This window comes from Triturus cristatus, chromosome 8 (assembly GCF_964204655.1).
Source record: "Triturus cristatus chromosome 8, aTriCri1.1, whole genome shotgun sequence".
Taxonomy (NCBI): Eukaryota; Metazoa; Chordata; class Amphibia; order Caudata; family Salamandridae; genus Triturus; species Triturus cristatus.
In genome coordinates, this window is record NC_140591.1 from 45035787 (window position 1) to 45060229 (window position 24443).

A 24443-nucleotide genomic window follows, 5' to 3' on the forward strand; every position below is an offset into this window, starting at 1 on the left:
ACGCCATGAAACCCAAATAAATAAGCACGGTGAAAGTGGAGTTTCTGGAAAGGAGCGAGCAGGTGCGGGGCAGCCGCCCTCCGAGCATCCCCAGGCTCCTGGCGCGGAGGGGGCGCACGGGTAGCATGGCTGCTAATGTGTGAGGGGCTCTTCCTCTGCCTCAGCCTGTCCCTCCTCCTCCTCCTCCCTCGGTGAGCAGCAGCAGCAATAACAGCTCAGAGGCAGCGGCGGGATCGCGCGCAAGTGGTGGCTGCGCGGTGGGCACAGCACGGACCCTCCTTCCTTCCCCTGGACCCCCACCCTCCCTCTTCAGGATGCCCAGGCTGATGGCCACCCCGGGCTCCGCCTGCTGAGCGGGGGCCCGGATCAGCCCCCCCCCCCCCAACGGCGGAGGGTGACACGGAGACCGGGGAGGGAGGGCAGGGCGCGGAACGGGCGAGCCTGGACTTCCACAGCCTGGCACCGGCACGGAGACCCGCGCCTCAGCACGGTGAGCGCCCCCTGCTCCTGCGGCGTCAGGTAGCCCCCCAGGTAAGGGGCCTCTTCAATCCACGTTCGGCTGCACCTGTTGCTGGAAGGAATAGGGATGGGGGTGGGGGAGCAGATCGTTGCGGCTGCTGCTGTGATAGTCATGCGGGTAGTGCGCCTGCTGCGCAGATGTTGTCAGACTACAGAAGTCGACTAAGTCATTCACCCTCCAGAGGTAGATACACTAACTACCGTACTCCTGCGTAACGTAACACTCAGGGCACAAGTCCTAAAAAAAGAAGTGGGGGGACGCTGTCACCGGAAGTGACGTCACAACAGGAATCTCATGAGTATTCATATGCCTTTAGATGACGGGGCATTTCACAGCACTGCTACCCCTGGTCTGTTCCTCGATGTCCTTTGCAATCCCCCCTCCCCCCCACTCCCCCGAGGGGGTGCCCCAGTTGCACAACGAAGTGCTCGCTCCGCCTCCCAATCACTCCAGCCTGCACACACCACCGGTGCCTCTTAAAGTCTCCAATTACAAATATTAGCATATCTTTGGTAATTTACGGGAAACTTCCCTCCCACCCGGGCTCTCTGCTCACACGATGCTGTCCAGCTTTTGGGCAGGGGGGACGGCGTCCACCCGGAAAAACCTGGTAAAATAAGTGGGGGGACGCCGTCCACCCGCGTGGTACCCCGACTCGAGCCCTGGTAACACTTGTATTGTCAGTACGGGGGGGGTGAATCAAGTCATGCCTATGTTTTGTTATGGTAGAGAGAAATTCTATAAAGGGTGCTGTGCCACACTGGCCAGCTTCGAAGCGCTAGAATGCATCATTTATTGTTTATCATAGCGCGGACTCTGTCTAGGTTTCAGAGCGCTGTACAGGGTGTTGAATGAGCAGAAAAGCATTGATAATACAGTTCGAGTTTATACTTGTATTAAAGCGCTTCGAAGATTCATTAGGGCTGAGTTGACACTTTGTACTCATGGCACATGAGACATATATTTATGAACTCGCAGCTTGTAGCGGGACTGGATCCGTTCGTTTCCCGTTAAGTTGACATTTATTAGGCTGAAGTCAAAGCAGTGCCATTGGACTGTCTTTTACTCTAGGCGCTATTTATTTTACGCATAGGTACAACTCCTACAACTTTTCTACAGCTGTGACCTCCCACCTAGGACCTGGAGAACCAGGTTCAAGTCCCGGCGTCGACTCAACATGCCGTGATTCTGGGCAAATCACTTAATCTCCCCGTGCCCCAAAACACGACTCTTAGCTTGTGGAATGCAAACCGGAGCTCAAGTAAGGCGCTGTAATGCTATTGGGCCGAGTTGGCGCTATATAACAACTGCGAAATATAAATATTCAAAGCTGTTCCTTGTGGTTCCAACCAGTTGCTCGCTATCTCTCTGTAAACAAGCGAGAGGGGGCGATAGAACCCCCACCTCACCCTTGTATAAGAAAGATATCCGTTAGTCCTGGCAAAGTCCTTCCTATTGAACCTGACAGTACCCAAGGACGAATGGCGGAGGATCGAAGGGGAGTCACCTTTCCGCTGCACTTGTAAAGAGATCACCTATTTTGGGAATTAAGCTTACCCCTCAGGTGCGGGATCTGTATCGGGCTAATTTTTCGCCCCTGCGACAACTAAAGAGCGATCTGGGCAACTGGAGTGCGGCCTACATGACTTGGTTAGGCAGGATTAATGTCATTAAGATGAGTGTTCTCCCCCGCCTACTTTATCTTTTCCAGGGGCTTCCTATTCCAGTGGAGAGAGGACTATTTAGGGAATTGCGGCTCATGCTGACCAAATTCATCTGGCAGGGGAAAAGGGCACGACTTCCATACAAATTGCTCATTAGACCACGTAAGGAAGGCGGCTTAGCATTACCGGACTTTCAATCCTGCTATCGAGCAGCACAGATGCGAGTGCTCACGTAATGGTTGCTGAGGCTCTCTGAGAAGCATTGGCTGCACATAGATAGACAGATAACGGGGTGTACCATCTGGGATCTTCTCTGGAAGCCGAAGCGAGACAGGCCACTTAACCTATCTCTACCACACTCAAGGTTTGAGACTCACTCACCTCCAGACTTCAGCTTACGACCTTTCCCTCCCCTCACACACCTATACATTTCAATGCTGCGTCCCCCCACTTTACAGGAAGGTCCCTTTGAGGCCTGGCGGGAAGGCGGTTGCCTTATGATTTTGCACTTGTTTGATTAAGGGAAATTACTCACGTTCCAGGAGTGCAAGAAACAATTCGCATTATCTAACCAAGAAGAATATCGCTACTTACAACTGAAACGCTGGGTGCAGCAGCCCTTGGTGCTATGGGCCGCTACCAGGGAGTTGCTCCCTAGCGAAAGGTTTGCACAGTCTGGGTCCTCCTCCAAGGAGTGTATCTCCTTGCTGTATGTTCTTATCCAATCGTTGAGTCCCAGGGCAATGCCCCGCTTCTAACATTTGTGGAATAATCTGGTGAATGCCCCTTTGGAGGATAAGCACTGGGAACACTTGGGAAGGGATATAGTGAAATTCAATCACTCCATGTATCTTAGGGAGGCACACTACAAAATTATGTACAATTGGTACTTGTACCCTCAAAAACTACACAGGATTTTTCCAGGTTCATCTGATAGGTGTTGGAGGGGGTGTGGGTTACTGGGCGATTTCAGACATATCTGGTGGGACTGCCCCCTCATCAAACCTTTTTGGAAGGAGATCCTGTCCCAAATAAAACTTATCTTAGGCTACCCCATTCCCAGCTCCATGGAACAGGTTCTCCTGGGGGTCCGGGTCCCACTCCTGAAAAGACAGACACAGGGTGATAAATCTGTGTTGTGGCTCTGCCTGGGGGCCGCCAAAATGGCAGTTGCTGCAGCCTGGAAGAAACAAGAGGCCCCATCCTTAACCCAGTGGCATGCAAGATTGTGGAGGGCTTTGGCTCTGGAGCGAATGACTGATATTGTTGAAGACACTAGGAAAAGTTTTGATTACATCTGGGCTCCATTGGTTAGATACTTATCGGAGGGGCTTCCCTTGCTGGCTTGCAATCCTAGGCTTAGGGCCCTCCACTTGTTCCTGATCTAATTACTTACCAATGTAGGGAGCTATGATCACTTCGTTGAGCATCGGGCCCATCTCGGTTATCTGTTCATTTGCACCATGACATCTTAGTTCAATTTATTTCCTTTTTCTTAAGGTATAATTAAGTTTCCTTTTCATGTTACTCTCTAGGGAGATTAGCTGGTTATATGTGCACAGTGTCGGGATCGCAACATGTTCTGATGACATGGCGAGCAAACTGTATCTTTTATGAACAAACTGTATTGCTAGGCGGATGATATTTTCGCGAAATGTTGCATATGTAATGCTTGTGTCACACTCTCTGAGAAAATTTCAATAAAATCATTTTGAAACAAATAAACCAAGGTGTGTGATTCCAGGTACCCTGGACTGCTAAGTATGTACCGTCTGGGTCTTCCAATTGTCGAATGACTCGGAAGGGGGGAGATTTTTTAGAAGGATTGCCACTCCCCTCGAAGCTCGGGTGAATCCTGCATGTGCCAGGGTGATGTATTGCCCCCTACCCAAGAAGGAGCTGTGCGGACCCATCAGATGTGTTTCCTGTAGCAATATGATATCTGGTTTAAACCTTTTAAGATAGTTAGAGACTAAGCCTCTTGATTTTGTTCCCTAACCCATATACGTTCCACGTCATCACAGTGTACACGCCATAGCCAATGCATAGGAAAGGATAAAATTCTCTGCACCCCTCCGGCCCCCATCCATCGTGTACACAGTGCCATTACTTTCCATTGTCAGCATTCATGTATATTATCTGAACAAAAGACATCCAAACAAAACTACCCACCCCACACTCTGCAGGCACCCCCACCACCCCTAATTTCGTCAACTTGACAACACGGTGTAGGTAAATTACCCAGAGGTCTGTAACCCTCCCCCTTCCCCTACTCACTTAACTCAAAACAAAAATAACGGTCCACTGGATACTTCCCTCTCTCATGGCAAAGATTGCAAATGTCTACCAAGCCACGGGAAACGTACAGTGTCCCTAGGAGGGCGTCTAGTCCCAAGTCATCCTTCCTCCCCGCTATTATTTAAGGGCCGCTGTGGTTGAGAGTTCGCGCCCGGAGGGGTCAAGCCTGAAGTCTCCAAATGCTGAATTTGCTCCAGAAGCGGATGTGTATCATCCACCGCCATGGACTCGGGCATTTCTGACTGATCAGAGTCTCCATTTCCACTCAATCTCTGTAAGGTTTTCGACATACATTCCAATGCCGTGTCATCGTCTGAGTCCGAAATGGTAGTTTTCTGGTTCTTGAGCCTCGAAGATCTCGCTGGTGTAGCCCTGACACAAGCCCGGCTGCGCCTGGGCACTCGTCTCCGTTGCTTCTCCTTAGGCTGTTCCCAACTGGGACCCGGCAACTTGTCAGCAGGCAAGAGAGCAGCGGAAGGTGACACACGCCTCAACCGAGGCCGTTCTTCGATCTAGGACCAAGCATCTTCTGGGGTCTGGAAGAAATGCGTAGTATTCTGAAAAATAACTTTGAGTTTGGCAGGAAACAGCAGCATATACTGGATACTCTCTGAGTATTATGTCTCTGTCCTGAAAATTCAGAAATCGAGCTATCAGCGGACCTCAGGCTCCCCACTTATCCCAACACTGCAGGGGCCCAATGTTAGGTGTTCACTCACTTCGGTCACTGGTGCCGTCTACCTGCTTCCCGACGGGGGGCCCATAAACAGATGTCTAAGCACACCTGGTACTTGAGTTCTCCGCACCACTCCCAATGCTGCAATAATATCGCCATGGTGGGGGATTAAAGCTATTCGTAGTGCTGGTTTCACTCACCGCAGCTGAGTCCCAGTAGTCTGCGCTCAGCACCTTCCACTATCGGGGGACCCCGGGAGTCAGGCGTCCTTCAGCGGGGGCTCTCACCACTCACCACCCGACATCCAAACACCGCAACAGCGGCCGCCACCGACACCAAACTGTCCCCTTCCAGGCAGGGGAGTGAGGAACCTGACCTTTAGGGGCCAAGCGGCGCAGAGTACGCCTGAAATCCTCTAGTTCTCCTGCCTTGCAATACAGAGACACTGGACACTCCGTCTGGCGTAAAAGATCGAGCTTTATTAGCTGCAGCTAGTACAGTGGTCCGTGAAGTCACACAGGGATGGGTTCACAAGAGACTGCCACTGACCTTTGTGGCGCACAAGCTTTTATACAGTGAAATACAATGGATACAATGGATAATCCAAATGTCCTTGAAACCAAGCACAGGTTCCTAAGACGTGGTTATGATATTAAGAACTTAAATAAAGCGGAAGCAAGGATAAATTTGACTAACAGAGATACGACACTGAGTAATGTACCTAAAAATACCAGACAACGACGTGAGAACTCAGTCGATGTTAGATTTGTCACCCAATATACGGTACACAGTGATAAGATTTTCAACATATTTCGCAAAAATTGGCACTTATTGACCTCCATTCCCGGATTAGAAGAACATCTGGGTAATCGACCGTTAATAACATATAGGAAAGGTCTGTCCATACGGAACCATCTATGCCCCAGTTATATAACATCTACGCCTTGTGGTGGCACATGGCTACCCCCTAAACCTAAGGGTTTCTTTAGGTGTGGAACATGTGTAATCTGCCCGATGGGAAGAAATAAAACTACCTCTTTTTCCTACAATACTGATCGCACATATTTCATTAATCATTTCTGCAATTGCAACTCTACATATACTGTTTACATTTTGGGCTGCCCGTGTGATAAAATCTACGTGGGTAGTTCTATTCGACCCCTCAAGCTGCGCATTCAGGAACATCGGAGGGCTATTCGGAGTAGAGATACAAGGTATCTCATTACTGAACACTACAATGAGATACATGCACATCCCAAAGCATAGGAGAGGGGGAAATAGGGAACTTATGCTGAGAAGGTTGGAAGCCAAATGGATATGTCGTTTACAGGCTACCCTTTTTGGACATAACACCGATACTGAGATGCACTATTTCCTTTGAAACATGACTCCCGTTTGGAGACTGAATGACAGTCCCTCTCCTTGGGATTATCTGGGAACACATAATCTATATTTAGATCGCCACATATGTTCTTTATGAACTTTAAGTGTGATATAGGTAGAGATATATATCCCCCTATACACACTATAACGTTCTAGATTTGGATACATATGTTCCATAGTCTGAGAGATAATATTATTGAACATCCCCATTCAAAACACTGGGGGTTGTGTAACATCACAAGGGACCATTTTTTATATCCTGATCCTTTTTGTATTGGCTGTTTATATTTTTTAAAACTTTTTTCTTAGTCCTTTACAATTTTAATAGAACCTCATAAGTTGGATGTGCTGACTCCCTTTTTTTGACAGTAACTATTGCGGGTTAATACCTGTAGTGTCGCGGTCTAGTGGACGCGCGCACTAGGTAGGGACGTAGATGTGCGTAGCGGCCGTTTGGACGCTACTGCGCATGCGCGAGGTATAGCGCGCGAGCGAGAGACGCGATCGGAGCGTGTTGCCCGGCGCTCTCTCTGTAGGTACTTATAAAGCGTAATAAAGGTTCTAATTGAAGCAGAACGTCTCTGGAGAGTCTGTGGGGGAAAGTAACATACAGCCTGGCACCCTACTACATTACAATACCCTATAAATATACACAGTGCAAGTAAAGGATGACCCTGCACTGCTCACACTCTAAAATGGCGCTGTACCCTACGTGTCAGTACTTACAAGTATTTGAAGGTTTAATAATTTTTCAATATCTCCATAGTGATTCAGCCGGGATTTATCTTTTATCTTGTGGTAAATAAAATATTACGCTCTCAGACTTTTAAGTATATAAATAAGATCATGCATAAAGCAAGAGGCTGAGTCTGTGGTATCAGGTTCATAAAGGGATTTATTCCAATAACTCGAGTCAAAGGGAGAATATTTCCATCACCAAAATTGGATCTGGAAAGGGGCTCAAAAGTATTCTCAATATTCTCAAAACATTATTCACAGAGTACAGTATATATACATTTCTCAATTGTACGTAAGCAAAAGAGCAAGAGAGAATGAGATAAGAGCATGTGGGCGTGTAAGTAGGCGTGAAGGTGGGCGTCCATGTGGGCGTCCACTTGATGATAATGGGTAATTTGTCATGTGTGGGTGGATACCTGGAGAATCCTGCAATGTCAGCAGAAATATTTGGCAGAGATGCGTGCGCGTCGCATGACGTGTGATAGACGTGCAACTAGAGGGAGAAAGGGACTTGACATTTAGCTCTACATGTGGAGACAAAAGTCTGGGGTTATGTCAACCTAATCCCAAATCATATCTAATATCCTATGTTTAAAGAACTGTGTTATCCAAAAAGAAAGGTCTCTCGAACAAAATCTATTCTATACTGACTGTGAGTGCGTGTACAAGCGTCTAAGTGTCTACACTAAATGCGAGGGGGTAGGAATATTCCATGGTAACAGGGCTATGAATTACTTGCATGAAGACAGAGAAGCCGGGCCCTTTGCTCGGTAGCTGGAAGAATGTTTACTTAAACTACTAGACAGGAATGCATTGGGCAGGGAACGGAGCAGATAATTTCGAAGGTGAAATACAGTTTTTGGCAGAGAATAGGCTGATGTCAGGCTTCGTGAGCCGCGCAGAGAATGAGACAAAGTTCATGGTCACAGATGCAGGCTCAGACTGGAGCTTTCAGAGGCAGAAGGCAAGAAGAGTTTGATGACAGAATCAGGGCCTACTTGCCTGGACTGTAAAATGGCATAAGTGAACCATATAAAGGCGGTGGCCTTTCGTACTTAGGAATGGAATATCCGGCCCATTCATGGCGGATCAACAGAGGACATGTTAACGGTGGACGCACATGTATTTGCGTCTTCATAACTGGAACTGGAGGGAACATACATGTACTTGTGATTCATACATGAAACCGTTGGGGTCCAAGATAGGGGACATAACTGATCAGAAAAATCCATATTTCCACATTCCCTCCTTGTCCCCTACTTGCCCGTTAAGAGATATCAATCTTCATCAATCCATTGATCTGTTCATATAACATCATTTGTTCTTCTTTCTTCTTCCGTGACGAATGAAATCTTGGTGGTGGAATACACGATGTGGCACACAGACCACAGATCGCTGGTCCACATTGTAGACATAGACAGCAACTGAATAGTATGAGAAGGCCAATACCTAGGAAAGATAGGACCTTCCATCCAAAGGTAGATAATACACTCCAAAACCAACCGGACCAAGTCCAGGTGCCTGGATTCTGGTGTATCTGGCTTACAATCTTATGAAGGCGAGTTATGGCTTTATATACAGATGGCGAATTTTCTGGTATGAAAAATGCAACAGCTTGATTTGATGACCCTACAAGCTCCGCCCCTATCGGCCAGGATAACGTCAAGGACAAGACTATTTTGAAGCACAACAATCCGCATAGCAGACTGCTCTTCTGTTAAATTGCCTAAGGCGGAAATAGTTTCGTTCACTACTGCTTCAAGGGTTCTGGTTAATCTATGTATCCGCTTACTATTGGTAACTGTACCTATATAGGGAAAGAAACCTTTATTGAAATCTGTGTATTTTTCCCATGCTGTTTCAGTGTAATCGACAATTGGGAGATCTCTCCTTACTCTATTATATACTAAATGAGTATTTCTGTGATAATCAGGAGGAGCTAGAAAAACAGGCGGCAAAAGGAATCCAATATAGCAAGTACCATCCCAATCTAGAGGCAAACGCACATATGCCGTCTGACCACATATGAAATAGGAATGGCGAGAAGCTCTAAATGTAGACTTGCCTTGATCACTAAATTCTACTACAGTGGTGCATGTACTATGGCCCATGTGTATGGAGCCATTCTTTCTTATACATAATTCCCCTTTTACTGGGAATACGGACATGGCGGGCAACATTGGAGTAGCTTCTGATTCGACGTTCAGGATCATGAGGTTAAGTGTAAAATTACCTAATCCATATACTTCATGTTCTAGATCAGGTCCTGTTCTTTTGGGAAGTCCCTCCTTGTTAGGGTAGCAGACTTTAAGCAAAACTAAGTTCAGGTTTCCCCATACCCAGTTGTCTTGATAAACTGCGGAATTCGAATCTAGGGAATTAATCAAACTAAACCATGCTCCACAGGAGCCATTGTGTGTGAACGGATAGAGAAAGAGGGGCAAAACTCCCTTATAGTTCTGATAGGGGGGGAGTCGGCCACAGACCCAGCAGTCTGTAGCATTGCTAGTCTGATGTGAATGGTGCAGCATCTGAATAAAGGTATTGTTGCGTAAGGCAAGTCGATATGATAGCTCATAGGATGGCAGATCACTAAATGTGTGCTTTATGGTATCATTAGTGGAGGAGTATAAGAGTGAGGCAATAGGAGGAAAAATAGCATGTAGTATTAAGCTGATACATATTATCGTGATGCACATCTTGCTCTTTTTTTATCAATATTATTGTCCAAGATCTTATGCAAGCCAGAATACATGTTCAACCGCTTCACCACCTAGTGGACTTAATTGATCAAACGGGTTCTGACTTCTTAGATCAAAGTTTAGCTTTGTGGAAACTTCTGGGGAGTCTCCTCTAGAAAATGGTGTTCAAAATCCAAAATCCAAGTTTAAAGTCTTTTTCCTTTGTAAAAGAGTGGTGAAGGTGCACTTTGACTTTAACGGCCGTCCCCGTGGTCCAGAGCACTGACTTTGGCGCCTTCCATCCAGGAGCGATGGAGTATTCTTTGACCTGGGTGTTGTCAGGGAAGGCGGCAGCAACCTGCGAACAACAAGAGAGTAGTGCAGACATCAAGGAAGCCAGGTAATCTGTCAGCATCAGTAATCTTTTAGGCATTGGAGTGCCCACATATTTGGTGGTCTACCAAAGACCACTTCATAGGGAGATAAGCCTGTTCTAGAATGAGCTACCATTCGCATGTAAAAGAGGGCAACCGGCAGGGCTACCATCCAATCTATACCTTTGTCTGCGCAAATTTTTAATGTCTGATTATGTCTTTCTACAAGGCCTGCTGCTTCAGGATGTCGCACACAATGGAATTTCCAGGTATACCCTAACAGAAGGGACACCTGCTTCATTAGTACCAGAACATATTTGTAACCTCTACATCTGTTTATTTGGATATAATCCATTTGGAGCACTTCAAAAGGGTGGTCAGGTGGATGGAATCCACCTTGTTCCATCGGAATGCCTTTACCTGGATTGAATTGGCAACAGATCATACATGTTCTGACCTTTTGTTTCGCTGCTGCACGCAGGTGCTTGTTGAACCATATATTCTGTAAGCTATCTATCATTGCTTTCTCTCCTAAGTGTGCAGGACTATGTGCGGTATTTATGATTATTTGTACCATTGAATCAGAAAGAAAACCATATGGATTTGCCCTTATTCATCCAACCCTGATCAGTCAGTACCCCTCCTTGTTCCGATCATTTCTTTAATTCGTCTACAGTAGCATGTGTCTGTATGTCTTGTACATCCTTGGAAGGATCCCTAACTGTCATGGCTTTGGACACTTATTGAACCTGTAACTTTGTCATGTCTAGTGGGGTCTGAGCTGTCTGTTTAGCAGTTCTGTGGAAATATGGATTTTTCTGGTCAGTTATGTCCCCTATCTTGGACCCCAACGGTTCTATGTGCATGTTACAAGTACATGTATGTTCCCTCCAGTTCCAGTTATGAAGACGCAAATACATGTGCGTCCACCGTCAACATGTCCTCTGTCAGATCCGCCATGAATAGGCCGGATATTCCATTCCTAAGTATGAAAGGCCACCGGTTTTATATGGTTCACTTATGCCATTTTTACAGTCCAGGCAAGTAGGCCCTGATTCTGTCATCAAACTCCTCTTGCCTTCTGCTTCTGAAAACTCCAGTCTGAGCCTGCATCTGTGACCATGAACTTTGTCTCATTCTCTGCGCGGCTCACGAAGCCTGACATCAGCCTATTCTCTGCCAAGAACTGTATTTCACCTTCGAGTTATCTGCTTCCCCCTCAGCCAATGCATTCCTGCCTAGTAGTTTAAGTAAACATTCTTCCAGCTACCGAGCAAAGGGCCCGGCTTCTCTGTCTTTATACAAGTAATTCATAGCCCTGTTACTATGGAAGATTCCTGCCCTCACATCTAGTGTAGACACTTAGACGCTTGTACACGCACGCACAGTCAGTATAGAATAGATTCTGTCCGAGAGTCCTTCTTTTGTGGATAACATAGTTCTTTAAACATAGGATGTTAGATATGATTTGGGATTAGGTTGACTTGACCCCCCAGACTTTTCGTCTCCACATGTAGAGCTAAACGTCAAGTCCCCTTCACCCCCTAGTTGCACGTCAATCACACGTCATGCTGCTGCGCGCGCATCTATGCCAAGTATTATCTTATAGATCCACCTATATATGACATCATAACCAATTATGTTTCTTTTTACTCCTTGTTACACCCATTTTCGGTTACGCATATGAATCGTCATTTTCCTTATCAATTGTTACGCCTACCGTATTCGCTTCATTGTAATGTATGTTCTATAAAAGTCATTTCTTGTCAATAAAGTATGTACTTCACTTCCTGAACCTCCGTGGTGATGGAACTTGGAGCAACCGATTATAATCGATCATTGGAATAAAGCCCATTCCGAACCTTTAATACCACAGATTCTGCCTCTTATTTTACTGAGCTATTTTATTATGTTTCTGTATCAAATTAAGTCCCGGTAATGAATTTTATTTACCACATGAATGGCACCCGAACAGGGACACTTTCTCATCTCACGCGCCGGCGGTGAGTTGCAGGCCCGGTCTCCTGCCACAGCTGGACGGACAATAACGCGTACCAGCAGGATTTCCTGTATCTCCCTCCGGTCAAGCGGGGGCGACTGAGGCTGCGATCAACACCCAGACGAGGCGGTGAGAAGTGCGAAGTATCCCGACCAGAGCCTAGCTGAGAGAGCAAGATCCGAGGTATACAGAGGCCCACCAGTTCGAAGTCGAGTCCAGTTTCCGACGAGTCGAGTCGAGTCCAGTCCGGTCCAAGTTCAGTTTCCGAGGCCTTCCGTTTCCGAAGCTACCCGGTGAGTACCATTACTGGGGAGGCATTTCTGACGTGCACATAGGTTGTGCCGGTCAAGACGGGTTTGGGTACACAAATCCGGTCTGCACTGTTTTAGCAGTGTATATGTACTGTTTAGCAGTATATCAAGTATTCCGAAGTATCTAGTTATTGTCAAGAATTATGCTTGGTGATTAGTTATGCAGACGATCATCATTGTTGGTTATTTTAAAGGTTAAAAGAAAAAAATGTTTAATGTTTAATGTTTGATGTGTTAAACGTCCTGCATATTGTGGTGTGAATGGTTGTTCATTATTGTGCTTTTGTACTAAGTGTGTTCAAGATCAAGTATCAGATCAGTCCTCAATATGCCGCTCTTTTCGAAACTAAGACAGATCACTACAAGAAAAGGGGTACTCGAAGAAGCCGTTCCTATTCCTCCTAGGGACACTCCAGGGTACTTCATGTATCATAAACATGGCTTAGACGCTATATTATTTCTTGATTTATGGGTAGACTACACCAAGGAATTACCAGAAAGTCAGAGGTGGCCCACAGCGGGAACCTGGGATGCAGAGTGCATCATGAAAGTCGAGGAAGAGTTATGGAAAAGGAAAGTCAGACAGTCACAGAAAGATGCCGTTGAGTTATGGCGTAAAGAATCTCATAGACGTACAGAAAAAGCACGTAGACAGGAAGAGAAGAGTAAAGAGAATTCCAATAAAGTCCGAGAAAATCTATTAATTGAGGAAGGTATCCGAGTGAAATCAGAACAAGTAGACAGACAAAGAAATGCCCTTATGAATGGTATGTATCCCCTTCTGGCCGAAGGATTACCTAAAGCTACTCCAGAAACACCGAAAGACTTGCCGCCCCCATTATTTCCAATAAAGGTACATCCTAAGGGGCATCCTAGAACCGCAGAAGATGTTTTTCTTTCCTCATATTTAGATGACGCAGCTCCCGAGTATGCTAATTCCGCCCCACATAGACCGCCTATCAGGGAGGTTCAACGCCAAGACCCAGTACCAGTATCCCTGCAGCAACAGATCGTGTCACAAGTTCCGGCAAGCACATCTGTTTCTACATCTGTTCCCACAGCTGCTTCTACAGCTGTGTCCACACCTATAGTTGCCGTGTCACGTTCAACGAATCCTTTCACACCCGACACCCCAGATGGGGCTGCGGGAGGTGCTAGCAACATTTTTTCTACGCCACCCAGAATAAATAAACTTACGTTTCAAGAGTCAGCACATTCACGTACCCCCAAACTCATAAATGCCCGTACGCTTAAGGAACTTCTTATAGATTGTAGATATGACCCTGTGCCCGGCAAAGAGGACGAAATGATCATGGCATCATTACGTATCAGACGAGCCGCAGTGTATTTAGGGAAGTTACCAGGAATGACGGCGCATCTAGATAAAATATATCATTTTGTCCAAACAGGGCGAGATCCAGAATGTATTAACAGAGCTATGGAATACCAGAAAGTGGAGATACAGGGGGAACTGTTACGTTTCCTCATAAATTGTGTGATCAGAAATGGAGACCGACCGGGGGTAGACCCGGAAGCAATGCAAATTCTTACTAGATGGAGCCAGAATATATCAGAAGGTAGACATGATAAACAAAATTGTATAATAGCCATGGGCCGAAAGATCCGTAAAGAAATCGAACGCCTACACGAAGAAAGATTAGCGGTAGACGAGCTCGAACAAAACGAGGAGGAAGGGTCTGGACTGCCCGCAGGACAGTCAGACACCATAGCCTATGTAGGTAGAGGAAGATCTTGTAATAGTAATAAATGTCCTATTAACCCGATACGTCCGATATGTCCAGATAATAACAGGAATTTCCAAATACCTATAATTAACATCAGGTCTAATGAGCATTCGTTCCAAGCCGCCGACAAACTACTCCGGGAACGAAGGGGCTATCATTTCCTCGATTCTATGGATGAACAAGATTTAGCTAGGGCAGCTGTCCATTGGGTGGACAGTCCCGGAAAATATAGTGATGATACAGTAGCACGCACATTTTTGAATCTCACCCCAGATGAACAGCGGTTAGCTGGGATTTATATGATTCAACAACTCCTCATACTATATCAGAGTCAGCATTCGGACCCTGGTCCCTTGCCTGACATATTGACTGAATTGCTCATGAATAGATGGAGAGGTTCAGGTACTAAATTAATTAAAGAAATTCTAGAATCAAGAAAGCAGTATATTCTTTTTGTATGTTCAGAACGTGTCTCATTGCCCATCAAGGAAAGAACCACGTATTACATGGATAGACAGAATCCTTTACGAGAAGTACACCCAATAAAAGGCGAGGACAATGAGTTTAAACGCGTATTTGTATATACGCCCATATCGAAAATAGAATTGTTAGAAATGAAGAAAGTGGTACCAAGTCATGACAAGGATCCAGCGGGTTTCCACCGAGAAATTAAAGACATGTTACTCATGGGAGAGTATACCTATCCCGACATTATGACAATATTAAAGGTATTGATGCCTGCTGGCATTTATGAAAAACTCAGGGAAAAAGAGTGGGAGGTAGGAGACCAAAAGATAGAATGGTCAGTATTAGAAGCAGAAGAAAAGGCCCGAACTGCAGGAGCAGGACTTGGGGATAAAACTAAAGCACTACCAGGTTTATTAGTACAGGTACTGCCACGTTTACTGACTACGAAAAAGGAAGATTGGGGTACAATCTCTGCCTGTAAGCAGAAGCAAGATGAAGACACTAGTGATTACTATGCCCGATTTGAAAAATGTTTTGGTATAAATAGTGGCATAAAAGCAAGTAGCGAATCATACCCGCATCTGTTTGTAACAAAATTAGTAGAAAATGCCCTACCCCAAGTAAAGAATAGAGTATTAAAATTCGAGAGTACCTGGCAAGGTAACACTCCATCACAAATGTTACAAATGTTACAATACCATCACAATAGAATTAGAGAGGAACAAGAACATGAACACAGACGTATGAAAGACACGAAAATGAAAATGCTAGTTTCTCAGACAGTTCCAGCTGAAGGACATAAAAAGGGTATGACGCATTCCGGTGATTCAGCAGGACCTGTAAAAGGGACATGCAATTATTGTAAAAAGCCAGGTCATTACGTACACGATTGTCCAGTTTTGAAACATAATATCACCATAGGTAAAACACAAGAAAGACCACGGCTACCTAGACAGGATCAGAATGAACAAGGAGCTCCGCAGCATGCACAGTCCATGCCAGCTCCACCACAGTCTATACAGTTTGTGCCGGCTGCACCAGCGCTGCCCGTTGCTGCCACACAAACCACGACACGACAACTGTACCAGACCGCACAGTATGACTATCCTGATTATCAACGGTATGCATGAACCAGCCTAGAGAGGGAAGTTGACTTACCCCTTATCGAGATTCCTGTAGATCAAGAAGGACCTTATGTACATAGTGAATTATTAGGCCAAGACAGAAAATTTTTACTCGATACAGGGGCAAGTCGAACAACCATAAAACGTAGTGAAGTTCCAGGGGCACCCCTCTCAGGCTCACAGAATATTTCCCTTGGTTTTTCAGGAAAACCTATTGTTAATGACGTATCACAGCCTCTTCCACTTACGATAGGACCTCTGACCCGAACTACAGATTTATTGCTTACTAAATCATGTCCAGAAAATCTGTTAGGAATAAAAACACTGAAAGCTCTAGGAGCTATAATATGTTGTTCTCCGGAAGGAGTAAGATTGTTTTTACGTGATTTTAAAGGTCATTATGTGTCTAGAGACATGGATCCCCGACTACAGACTTTACCAACACATCTATGGGCACAAGGCCCTACTGATGTCGGTTGCATGAATATTACACCGTATCGAGTCACATTAAAGGCAGGAGTGGTACTACCACGAATGCGACAATACAAGTTACCGCCAGATGCTGTAGTGGCTTTATTGCAAATCATTGACGAGCTCATTGCCCAAGGAGTAGTTGTAGAAACCGACTCCAACATATGTAATTCACCGATAATTCCGATTCTTAAACGAACAGATCCAAAGGCCCCGCCAGTATATCGATTGGTTATTGATCTGCGCGAATTAAACAAATGCATTGTGCCACAATTTCCTGTGGTCCCAGATATCTCGTCATTACTGATAGCTATTGATTCCGAAGCGACATTCTTTACTGTAATAGATCTCAAGAATGCCTTTTTCAGCGTCCCAATAGATCCGGAAAGCCAATATTTGTTCGGATTTAGTTTAAATGGGCGTAGCTTTAAATTCTCACGCGCACCTCAAGGATTTACAGAAAGCCCCAGCATCTATAGCCAAGCACTGAAACGAGAACTCAACAGTATCCACATGCCAGTTAACACTGCTCTGCTTCAATACGTCGATGATCTGCTGATCACCGCAAGAAGCGAACCGGAATGTGAAAAGGCATCACTGACAGTTTTACAATTTCTAGCCGAAAAAGGGCACAAGGTGTCCCCTTCTAAGCTGCAATTCTGTGTCCAGCGAGTTGTTTATCTTGGACACTCGCTGTCCAAGGAGGGAAGGCAGCTTACACCCGACCGCATTCAGTTAATAGCTAACATGCCAATACCCAAGACACAAAAGGAGGTGCGGGCTTTCATAGGCCTCACTTCATATTGTAGGCAGTGGATCCCTCAGTATGCATTTCTAGCAAAACCACTCATTCAGTTGACAACACAGGAGGCAGCCACATCAACTGTCCTCCCTTGGACTCAGGAACATACACAAGCTTTTGAAAACCTAAAGAAAGCTTTATGTCAAGCACCTGTTTTAGCAACGCCATGTTACAGAAAACAGTTTACACTTTTTGTTACAGAACGCGAAGGTACTGCCTTGTCAGTACTCACACAGGAACAAGCAGGAGCACACAAACCATGTGCTTATTTTTCTAGTACAGTAGATCCCGTAGCTCAGGCTTTGCCTGCGTGCCTGAAATCAGTGGCAGCAACAGCTTTAGCAATAAGACAGAGCGACGCCATAGTGTTAGGACATCCATTGACAGTTCAAGTACCACACGCAGTAGAGGTTCTTGTAAATAGAACGCAAACACAACACTTGACTATAGCGCGACTTACAGGGTACGAGCTTACATTGTTTCAGCCACATATAGAAATCAGACGCTGTAACACATTGAATCCTGCCACACTTTTGCCGGTAACCGGAACAGACCCACTATCCCATGACTGTATTGAAGTTATTACTATAACGACGAAACCCAGACAAGACTTAACCGATGTCCCATTGTCCGATCCAGACCTGACATTGTATGTAGATGGTTCATGTATGAGAACAAATACAGGAGAGTTAGTGGCTGCTTACGCAGTCACAACAGATACTGAAGTCATTGAAACAAATCGTATAAATACTTTGTCAGCTCAAGCCGCAGAGCTCATCGCTCTGACACAAGCCTGTATTCAAGCCACGAATAAAAAAGTTAACATATACACTGATTCACGTTATGCATTCGGAGTTGTACATGACTTCGGCGTGCTGTGGCGAGAGAGAGGTTATTTAACTTCCCACGGTGCCCACATTCGGCACGGACCCCTCATTCATGCCTTATTAGATGCAATACATCTACCCACTGCTATATCAATTATGAAATGTAAGGCTCATACGAAAGTCACTGATATCATTTCTCAAGGCAATGACCTAGCCGATAGAACAGCTAAACAGACTGCTCAAGCTCAAACTTCCGACATGACAAAGACAATAGTCCCGATGCCGACACATTGTATGACAGTTAAAGATCCTACTCTTGACGTAATTGACATACAGACACATGCTACACCAGACGAAATAAAGAAATGGACTGAATTAGGAGGGATCCAAACGGACCAAGGATGGATGATGAAGGAAAAATCTGTGTGGTTCCTTCCTGATTCAATGGTCCAAGTTATAATTAACACTATACATAGTCCAGCACATCTAGGAGAAAAAGCTATGCTAGATAGCATTCAACACATTTGGTTCAATAAACATTTACGAACAGCAGCCAAACAAAAGGTCCGTACCTGTATGATCTGTTGCCAGTTCAACCCAGGAAAAAGCGTTCCCGTAGAACAGGGTGGATTTCATCCTCCTAATCACCCTTTTGAAGTACTCCAGATGGATTATATCCAGATGGAACGATGTCGAGGATTCAAATATGTTCTCGTAGTTGTCTGCGCTCTGTCCCGATGGACGGAGGCATACCCGGTTTCAGATTACACTGCCCCGACTACTGCCAAACAGTTAGTTCGAGAATTCTTCCCACGATACGGTTTACCACGTGTTGTTCATTCAGATAACGGCCAGCCGTTCTCATCCGAATTAATGAAACATGTTTCACTTCTGTTAGGATATCAGTGGAAATTCCACTGTGTCCGACACCCCGAGGCAGCAGGTCTCGTAGAAAGACATAATCAGACCCTGAAAATTAGATTGTCCAAAATATGCAGGGAGAAAGGTGTCGACTGGGTAGTAGCACTACCAGTCGCACTCTTTTACACAAGAATGGTAGCACACTCTCGAACAGGGCTATCCCCGTATGAAGTGATCTTCGGCAGACCACCAAATATGTGGGGGACGCCTATGCCACGCAAAATAACTGATATTGACTGTAATATGCTGACAGATTACTTGGCTTCCTTGATGTCTGCACTACAATCTTGTCGTTCACAGGTAGCTGCAGCCTTTCCCGACAACACTGAGGTGAAACCCCATGACGTAGTTCCGGGGGACCTTGTGCTTGTGAGAAATTTCGACCGAAAGACTCAGCTGGAGCCCAGGTGGAAGACACCCCAGTTGGTCTTGCTGACCACAAGGACAGCCGTGAAGATCGAGGGCAGGAAAGGATGGATTCATTCAAGTCATATCAAGAAATTTCATGGACTTCCTTCAGATGTAAACAGCCCACCTCGTGTGTCTTCACCAATTGACTCAAAACTACCTCTGGCTGAGGCCGACAGTAAAGAACTCTATAAACTAAAATTAAGGCCTAGGCCGTCGGACGATTTGATTGTTTAAGTCCTCTCCTAGGTGAAGCGGTTGAATCTGTCTCCGACATGTATCCCCTAGACCTGAATCATGGACAGTCGCGAAAAATAATGAAACGACAGGCGTATTGTAAATCACTGCGTAGCCATTGCATAGTGACATTATTAATCTTGTTTTTCTTAAGTCTTTTAATAATTACTGCAAGTATATTGTTGCACATATATTACCCTATTGCCAGAAATGTTTACAATGTTACTGCCGAACATTCTTTTAGTGACTTACCCCCGCATGAATTGTCCTATAGACTTGCGCTGCGCAATAACACTTTTATTAGTATGTTACATCATTCCCATCAGACTAGTAATGCTACTAATTGTTGGGTGTGTGGCCGGCTCCCTCCCTATCAGAATTATGAAGGAGTCCTGCCTTTCTTCCCACATCCGTTTACACATAATGGCTCCTGTGGAGCATGGTTTAGTTTAATGAATTCCATAGACTCAGACACAGCAGTTTATCAAGACCAGTGGGTATGGGGAAATCTGAACCTAGTTTTATTCAAAGTCTGTTACCCTGACAAGGAGGGTCGCCCCAAAGGAACAGGAACTGATCTAGAAAATGAAGTATATGGATTAGGTAACTTTACACCTAATCTCATGATTCTAAATGTCGAATCCGAAGTTGAACTAGTTTTACCGACAATGTCAGTATTCCCAGCGAAGGGTGAATTGTGTGTAAGAAAGGTTGGTTCCATACATATGGGCCATAGTAAATGCACTACTATAGTAGAATTCAATGATCAAGGCAAATCCTCATTTAAAGCTGATCGCCACTCCTACTTTATATGTGGTCAGACTGCATATATGCGTCTACCCCTAGATTGGGATGGTACCTGCTACATTGCATTTCTTTTGCCACCTGTTTTCCTAGCTCCTCCTGATTATTATAGAAATATTCATTTAGTACACAACAGAGAGCGAAGAGATCTCCCGATAGTCGATTACACTGAAACAGCATGGGAAAAATACACAGATTTCAATAAAGGCATCTTTCCCTATATAGGTACTGTTACTAATAGTAAGCTGATACGTAGATTGACTAGAACCCTTGAAGCAGTGGTGAATGAAACTATTTCCGCTTTAGGCAATTTAACAGAAGAGCAGTCTGCTATGCGGATTGTTGTGCTTCAAAATCGTCTTGTCCTTGACGTCATCCTGGCTGATAGGGGCGGAGCTTGTAGGGTCATCGGATCAAGCTGTTGCATTTTCATACCAGAAAATTCGCCATCTGTATATAAGGCCATAACCCGCCTTCATAAGATTATAAGCCAGATACACCAGAATCCAGGCACCTGGACTTGGTCCGGTTGGTTTTGGAGCGTGATATCAGCCTGGGGATGGAGAGTTCTATCCTTCCTAGGTATTGGCCTTCTCATATTATTCAGTTGCTGTCTATGCCTACAATGTGGACCAGCGATTTGTGGTCTGTGTGCCACATCGTGCATTCCACATCAAGATTTTCATTCAAGATCCCGGAAGAAGAAAGAAGAACAAATGATGCTATATGAACAGATCAATGAATTAATGAAGATTGATATCTCTTGACGGGCAAGTAGGGGACAAGGAGGGAATGTGGAAATATGGATTTTTCTGGTCAGTTATGTCCCCTATCTTGGACCCCAACGGTTCTATGTGCATGTTACAAGTACATGTATGTTCCCTCCAGTTCCAGTTATGAAGACGCAAATACATGTGCGTCCACCGTCAACATGTCCTCTGTCAGATCCGCCATGAATAGGCCGGATATTCCATTCCTAAGTATGAAAGGCCACCGGTTTTATATGGTTCACTTATGCCATTTTTACAGTCCAGGCAAGTAGGCCCTGATTCTGTCATCAAACTCCTCTTGCCTTCTGCTTCTGAAAACTCCAGTCTGAGCCTGCATCTGTGACCATGAACTTTGTCTCATTCTCTGCGCGGCTCACGAAGCCTGACATCAGCCTATTCTCTGCCAAGAACTGTATTTCACCTTCGAGTTATCTGCTTCCCCCTCAGCCAATGCATTCCTGCCTAGTAGTTTAAGTAAACATTCTTCCAGCTACCGAGCAAAGGGCCCGGCTTCTCTGTCTTTATACAAGTAATTCATAGCCCTGTTACTATGGAAGATTCCTGCCCTCACATCTAGTGTAGACACTTAGACGCTTGTACACGCACGCACAGTCAGTATAGAATAGATTCTGTCCGAGAGTCCTTCTTTTGTGGATAACATAGTTCTTTAAACATAGGATGTTAGATATGATTTGGGATTAGGTTGACTTGACCCCCCAGACTTTTCGTCTCCACATGTAGAGCTAAACGTCAAGTCCCCTTCACCCCCTAGTTGCACGTCAATCACACGTCATGCTGCTGCGCGCGCATCTATGCCAAGTATTATCTTATAGATCCACCTATATATGACATCATAACCAATTATGTTTCTTTTTACTCCTTGTTACACCCATTTTCGGTTACGCATATGAATCGTCATTTTCCTTATCAATTGTTACGCCTACCGTATTCGCTTCATTGTAATGTATGTTCTATAAAAGTCATTTCTTGTCAATAAAGTATGTACTTCACTTCCTGAACCTCCGTGGTGATGGAACTTGGAGCAACCGATTATAATCGATCATTGGAATAAAGCCCATTCCGAACCTTTAATACCACGGATTCTGCCTCTTATTTTACTGAGCTATTTTATTATGTTTCTGTATCAAATTAAGTCCCGGTAATGAATTTTATTTACCACAGTTCGGTCTGCCAGATCATTGCCTTGGGAAATGGTATCTGTGGCTCTAGTATGTGCTTTACATTTTAGGATAGCTATGGCTGTTGGTAAATGTATTGCTTCCAGTAGGGCTTGAATATGGGGGCCATGCTGTATCTTGGCCCCATGAGAGGTCAAGAAACCTCTTTCTCGCCAGAGAATCGGTGTAAATGTTTACTCTTAGGTGCTTAGCTCTTATGCACGCTTGTGTCAGGGCGATGAGCTCTGCTGCTTGTGCTGACAATATGTCTATTCTTTTAGTCTCTATTATTACAGTATCAGTAGTCACTGCATATGCTGCCACTAATTCTCCCGCCCCTGTCCTCATGCATGAGCCGTCAACATATAGTGTTAGGTCGGGGTCTGGGAGTGCAACGTCTGTCAAGTCTTGTCTTGGTTTAGTCACGGTATGTATTACTTCAACACAGTCGTGTGGTGAAACGCTTTCTGTACTGGAGGGCAAAAGGGTAGCAGGATTCAGTATGTTGCATCGTCTGATCTCTATGTGTGGTTGAAATAACGTTGGCTCATAGCCTGTCAGTCTAGCTACAGTCAGGTGTTGTGTTTGTGTCCGGTTCAAGAGAACCTCTACTGCGTGTGGTACTTGTACTGTCAGAGGGTGGCCCAGCACTATCAAGTCACTTTGTCTTATGGCTAAGGCCGTTGCTGCAACTGATTTTAGGCACGCAGGCAAAGCCTGTGCTACTGGGTCTAATGTACTAGAAAAATAAGCACAGGGCTCGTGTTTTCCTGCATGATCTTGTGTTAGGACAGAGAGTGCTGTTCCATCCCGCTCTGTCACAAAAAACATAAACGATTTGTTGTAATCAGGGTTTGCTAAAACTGGTGCTTGACATAAAGCTCTCTTTAATTCTTCAAATGCCACAGTGTGTTCTTGAGGACTTTAGTCTTTTTGTGTCTTGGGCTGGGAAAAAACCAGAAATCAATTGAATACGTTCCGGTGCCCACAACTAATTCCCCTGAAAGATCACAATAAAACATGAGAAAAAGGGGAAAGCACCATACCTATTTCCTCGACTTAATTTCTAAGGGGGCTAATTTCTAAGGGGCTTAATTTCTTAAGGGGCTAGCGGGAAGCGAACCTCCTCAGGGGCCAGCAGAAAGCCAATATTCTCCTCCTTCCCCCCCTTTTTGACAGGAGGAAATCTGAAACAGATTTCACTGCTGTCAAACACTATCAAACCCTGTGTCTTGTCAACACTATTAATCCCTGTGTGTAGCTACTGGGCGTAAGCAAAATTATAGAAGATACACAGCGTATTTGAAATGGCGAGAAATCCTTCAAATTAATGTACAAACCTCATTGTGTTAGCTCATAAGCTAGCCAAATGACATCTCATATGCAAATGTCCCTATTACATGAACCTACACCAACCTGAAGTCAATATTAATGCTAGTAGGCCCTAATAGGAATGCTAAATTACCTAAATATTCGGAAAACCAAGTTTAAGAACAGTTGTTAATGTTGATAATTAATAATTTATCTGCTAAAGAAATCAGTCATTTTGCAATAATTTCCACCTATACAATAAATAGCCTAATTTAAAAACAAGTCAACTTTTGGGGCCACCATTTACAAGAATGAGCTTACTAAAGCAAACTTTAAAAAGGAAATCCTGTCAGATATTTTCTCATTACCCTAAATACCGAGCCTCATTTGTCACTCTGTGGTGGCAGTCCTGATTTAAAACAGGCCTTTCAAGAGGTAAGATGCGAGTGCACAGATCATAATGGTTCCTCAATGTCCAATCTGGAAACATATGACCGAGGCTGCCTGTCTATAAGAGAAAGGCAGTTATGTGAAAAATATTTTAGTCTTGCATAGCCTCTTTCTTTTGTTTCATTCATCTCCAACACCAATTAGACATACACTGATAACGTGTTATCTGCTATTTTGACAGCATGATAAAGGTAATATCACATCTGTGAAATTTAGTAATTGTGAACAAGTTCCAGCCAAGCGCTGTGCAAAGATCGCCGTCGTCACGACTATCTCTGTACTT

At 44.8% G+C, this 24443-nt stretch overlaps 1 protein-coding gene across 1 annotated transcript in view; it reads left to right on the forward strand.

Annotated features, from left to right (window-relative positions):
* Positions 1–235: 235 nt before the first annotated feature.
* LOC146799978 (uncharacterized) overlaps positions 236–24443 on the forward strand; it is a 241017-nt gene continuing 216809 nt past the window's right edge. The window contains exon 1 of the mRNA XM_085623697.1: positions 236–531. The gene's annotated coding sequence lies outside the window, so the exon portion shown is untranslated. The remainder of the gene's footprint in view (positions 532–24443) is intronic.